Source organism: Tupaia chinensis, unplaced genomic scaffold (genome assembly GCF_000334495.1).
Source record: "Tupaia chinensis unplaced genomic scaffold, TupChi_1.0 Scaffold148822_1, whole genome shotgun sequence".
NCBI classification, from domain to species: Eukaryota; Metazoa; Chordata; class Mammalia; order Scandentia; family Tupaiidae; genus Tupaia; species Tupaia belangeri.
The window spans coordinates 167,476-173,206 of record NW_006208669.1 but is presented as its reverse complement, the minus strand read 5'-3'; the positions used below and the strand labels follow the sequence as shown (position 1 = coordinate 173,206).

At 41.3% G+C, this 5,731-nt stretch overlaps 1 non-coding gene across 1 annotated transcript; it reads left to right on the top strand.

The window, feature by feature from the left end:
• The first annotated feature begins 476 nt into the window (after window positions 1-476).
• On the top strand, window positions 477-665 carry LOC114006549 (U2 spliceosomal RNA). Its single transcript, XR_003548261.1, has one exon. It is a non-coding gene; the product is annotated as a U2 spliceosomal RNA (small nuclear RNA).
• Window positions 666-5,731: the final 5,066 nt, after the last annotated feature.

Genomic DNA, 5,731 nt, shown 5'->3' with positions numbered 1-5,731 from the left:
AAGAAAAAATATATTTTCAGAGACTTCACCCAGGTGAGTCTGAAAGCCTGGCAAAAAAGGTTCAGAGAGAATGGAAACAGAGAATGTTTGCCAGAGGTCACCTGAGAGCCCAATAAACCTAGCCCAGAGCCCAAAGATCACTGTTTACTTGGAGGATGAATTTGTAAGGGATTTATTTAGTATGTTAAAAATAGAAGTGACAGGACCAGTACATGATGTAGTGGTTAAGGTGCTGGACTCCAACATGGCTGACTACAGTTTAAGTCCCAGACCTGGGGGTTGCAAAATCACACCATGTACATGTGCATGCATGCCCAAGAGTCCATGAGACTGGAGGAGAATGGATTGCAGTATGGCCACCCTCTCTGAGAATGTGGTTTCTCTTTTTTTCTCTCTCTCTTCCCCTCCCTTTCAAAATAGAGAGTGCATTTGTCCTATGGCAAAAATTAAAAAAAAAAAAAGAATTGAAGTGTCTAATTGCTTACTAGTCTTCCAGCTAATATCAAGTGGCATCTGTTCTAATCTGTTTAATATCTCAAATGTCCTCTATCTTAGGAAAACATATTAAGTCATTTTTGGAGCAGGGAGATGAAATGGGGGACTTGTTTCATCCAAACTATGCATTGACCTGGTATTGCAGTTCCTCCAGGAGTGTTGCACCCTGTTTGAGGGATTAAAAAGAATTACCCAAGGGTCAGCAGGTGGCATAAGGAGCTGGACTCCCATATGACAGTGCAGTGCAATCCAGGTCCCGGACCCAGTGGCTTGAAAAATCACACCAGATATGTATGCATGTATGCTCCAAATTGCAAGCATACTTAGAATGGATTACAGCATGGCCATCCCCACTGGGCAGTGATTTCTGTGAATTTTCATTTGAAAATCACTCTTTGGTCCACCTTACACTCCTTACTTGGACTGCCTATAATGTGGTAGACTCTCAATTTGTGTTACTCAAATGCATAAAGAAATTTCTTAGTAAAATTCTAGAATGAGGAGCCAGCAGTTGGAGTAATGGCTATGTTGCTCGACTCCCAAGTAGTCAACAATGGTTCAAGTTCCAGACCCCATGGTTTAAACTTACTCTGAGCATGTGTGCATATGTGCCCATGATCCCAAGAGGAGAATGGAAGAGAAGGGATTGCTGTGTGGCCAACTCCTTGAGGGGTGATTTCTTTCTTTCTCTTTTTCTGTCTCTCTCTGTCTTTCTGGCAAGCACATGCACCCAATAGCAAAAACCTTCCCCAAAAAACAGTATCTGTAGAATGCTCAGTCAGTGGCATGGTGGTTAAAGTGACTGGATCCCACATGGCTGACTGTGTGGGTTGAGTCTTCAATCTGGTGGCTAGAAAATTACACAGAGTGTCTGTGCGTGTTCTCAAAATTCTAAAGTGAGACTAGAGGAAAAGAGACTGTGGCATGACCATCCTTCATGGAGGGTGTATTCTCACTTTATTCCTTCCTTTGTCCTTCTCCAGGAAGCCCATGCACTCTCTGGAAATGTTAAAAGTAAATGAATAAATGAAAATAAAACTGTACAATGCCTGAACTTTTGTAGAAAGGTTGACAATAAGACAGGAATTCCCAAACTAAGATAGTGTATGAAGGAAGGATCGGATCCTTACCCAAAACATAGAAATCAATTTCTTGACTCCAAAACATAAAGTATAGCATTTTACCTATCAGAGTTACATTATTTTGAGTGAAAAACAGTCATGTTACTTTTTTCTTTCCTGGTAGTTATCTCCACCACATGGAACCAAGGAACAACACAGAAATTTCAGAATTCTGTCTTTGGGCCTTTCAGAAGAACCATAATTGCAGCCCCTCCTGTTTGGGCTTTTCCTCTCCATGTACCTGATCACTATGTGGGGAAACCTGCTCATCATCCTGGCCACCATCTCAGACTCCCCCCTCCACACCATGTACTTCTTTCTCTCCAACCTCTCCTTCATAGAAATCTCTTCACCTCCACCACCGTCCCAAAGATGCTGGTGAATATCCAGACACAGATCCAGGTCATTACCTATGCAGGCTGCATCACCCAGATGTACTTTTACATCCTGTTCATAGGTTCATAGTGTTGGATGACTTCCTCCTGACTGTGATGACCTATGACTGGTACGTGGCCATCTGTCACCTTCTGCACTACATGGTCATCATGCACCCCTGGCTCTGTGTGGTGATGGTTCTGGTGTTCTTTCACAAGCATCTTGCATTCCTTGTTAGAGAGCTTAATGGTGTTACACATGTCCTTCTATATACAAACACAAATCCCTCACTTTTTCTGTGAATTTAATCAGGTAGTCCACCTTGCCTGTTCTGACACCTTCATTAATGATATTGTCAAGTATTTGGGAGCCATACTGCTGGCTGGTGATTCCTTCACTGGGATCATTTACTCTTACTGTAAGATAGCTTTCAACATATGTGAAATCTCATCTGCTCAAGGGAAGTATAAAGCATTTTCTGCCTGTGCCTCCCACCTCTCAATAGTCACCTTATTATATGGTATGAGTCTAGGAGTACGGAGTCTAGGAGTATGAGAGAGGAGTACGGAGGAGAAGGGATTGTGGCATGGCCATCCCCCCTGGGGGGTGATTTCTCGCTTTCTATCTCTCTGTCTCTGTCTGTCTGGGGAGCGCATGCGCCCTATAGCAAAAACCTCTCTCTCTCAAAAAAAAGAACATTACCTTAGTAAGTTTCGTGCTCTGTCTGATAGAGTTCTCCCTTTGTTCATTTTTGTTTTTTTACAAAATTTTTGGAACAACATGAATTCCTGTTGAATAATTTCTTCTCAAGTGAGATACACCAACTAGTTTTTTTTTTATTAAAAATAATCTTGTGGAGACCACCAGATGGCAAAATGGTTACATTGCTGGACTCCCACATAGTTGACCATTGTTCACTTTCTGGACCGGGCAACTAGAAACACTCTTGGCACATGTGTGTGTGTGCCCAAAATCCTCAGAAGAGAATGGAGGAAAAGGGATTGTGTCATGGCAATCCTCTCTGGGGGATAATTTCTCACTTTCTTTCTGTCTCTCTCTGCCTCTGCAACAAACACAAAGACCTTATAGCAATAGTCTTTCAAAAAATAATAATAATAATTATCTTATATTGTATTTCCATCATAGGAACAAAATAATTACACTTGGCAATATGGTCAATTATATGTATAATACATGAAAATCTGACACCAGAATCTCCCAGGTTTTTGTCCATCCTTCCTTATTATATCACTACCTTAATCGTTCCTCATGTAGAGTTTAATACACTGATTTGTTTTATAGCTTGTCATCTGGGATTTTTCTCATATTTATTATTCTGTTTCTTTTTGCGCCCTGTGTCCACAGTGCCTATTTAGCCACTAGCAAAAATAAAATAATTATTCTCTACAGACACCCTCTTCTATGTGCCTGAGTACTGCTTCTATTCCACACTGTTTTTTGTAGACATTTCTTTCACCTCTGCCATCATTCCAAGGATGTTGGTGAATATCCAGGCACAGGGAAAAGCCATAGTTTAAGAAGGCTGCATCTCCCAGATGTCCCTTTCCATACTCTTAGCAGGGGTAGACAACTTTCTCCTGACTGTGATGGCCTAGGACCAGTAGGTGGATATCTGTCACCCTCTGTGAGCTACTGTCATCATGAACTCCCACTCCTAAAGACTGCTTCTTCTATTGTCCTAGATTATAAATCTCCTGACTTTGTTGTTACATAATTTAATTGTTTTGTGGCTATTCTTCTATCCACACCAAAAAAGCTTCCACTAAGACCAGGAGGTGTCATAGTGGCTAAAGCACTGGATTCCCAGTTGGCTGACAGTGGTTCGAGTCTTAGACCTGGTTTCTTGAAACTCATCCTGGATTCATGTGCAAGCGTGCCCAAAATCTGAGGAGGATAATGGAGTAGAAAAGGTTGTAGGGAGGCTATAATATTTGGTGGGTGATTTCTCATTTTCCTTCTCAAGCTATAATATTTGGTGGGTGATTTCTCATTTTTCTTCTCAACTGTCTGTCTTTCTCCACTCTGGCAACTGCACATGCCCTATGACAAAAACTTCACAAAAAAGAGCTATTATTTCTGTGAATTTATATAAATGGTCCACCTTACCTCTTTGTCACTTCTGCAAGTGACATGTACATGTATTTTCCATCTGTGTTTTGTAGCAGTGGAACCCTCACTGGGATATTTTACTCTTACCGTACAAGTACGGTTTTCTCCATATGGTCAATCTCAGCAGCTCAGGGGAAATGGAAAGCATTTTCCATCTGTGCCTCTCACCACTCAGTTGTCTCCTTATTTTACTGTAAAGTCCTAGATGTGTGTCTTAGTGCTGGGGCTACCCACATCTCACAGACAATGCAGCAGCCTCTGTAGTGAACACTGTAGTCAACCCCCATGCTGAACCCACTCATGGCCAGCTGTGTGATTTGAGTCCTGGAACCAGGGTCTTGAAAATCACACGGGGCTGGACCAGCAAGTATGTTGGTTAAGGTGCTGGACATCCACATGGCTGACCATAGTTTGAGTCCTGGATATGGTGATATGCTTTCTCACTTTTTCTCTCTCTCTTTCTCTCTCTCTCTCGTGAGTGCATATGCTCTATAGCAAATTTAATAATAATAATAAATCATTAATTTTTAAAAACATAAAAAATATACACTGGGTGCATGGTCATGCATTCACAAAATCTGAAAAGGAGAATGGAGAGAGAAGGGAATGCCATGTTGTCATTCCACTAGGGAATAATTTCTGTTTTCCTCCCTCTCTTATCTTTCTCTGGTAAGTGTATGCACCCTATAGCAAAAACTAAAACATAAACAATAATAATAATAATAATATAGGAAAATTTCCAAAAGCAACCACAATTTCCATCCAGTTTAAGACTGAAGACTCTAAAGAAAATAGAAGAGATGTTTATAGCTCAATTTATCTGCTCATTTCACACATCTCCCTTTTATTTTTTTTGTTTTGAAGGTGGTTTTTTTGTTTGTTTTTGTTTTGTTTTGCCATAAGTTGTCTGTACCTGTTGGAGAGAGACAGTTAGATGGAAAGTGAGAAATCACCCCCCAGGGGAAATGACCAGGCCACAGTTCCTTCTCCTCCATTCTCCTCCTAATATTTTCATCATTCATGCACACATGCCCAGTGGGATTTCTAAGCCATCAGGTCTGGGACTTGAACCACCATTGACCATGTGGGAGTCAAGCACCTTAACTACCACACCAGCTCCTGGCCCTGATTTCTCACTTGCTACTCCAATGCAGACAACCTGATCTTCCTTGTGGACACTGCTCTTCTGTGCACTATAGAAGGCAGTATCCTGTTCTCCACCCACTAAGTACAGTAGCACCTCCCCTGTGGTGACAACCAGAAGTTTCACCAGACATTGCCAAGTGTCTCCTGAAGGTACACTGCTTGAGAACTAATAGCTTAGGGCATAAGACCAGAAAACCTCTTTATGGAATTCAAAATAAAGTTCATCTCTTACTCAATTCCTAACTTTGGGCAGATCACACAACATAACTTAAAACTTCTGCAAAGGTAGGATGAGTTCCTAATGTTATTGGTCTCATATGCCGGCCATGTGTAAAACCAAATCATACAGGTTAATTAAGGTCTTTAGTAATTCAATAAAATGTGGGGGGAAAACAGTATAGAAAGCCAACAGATACCAGAGGCAGTGTGGGAGGAGAGTGGGAGATGGCAGAGGGTAAGAGATA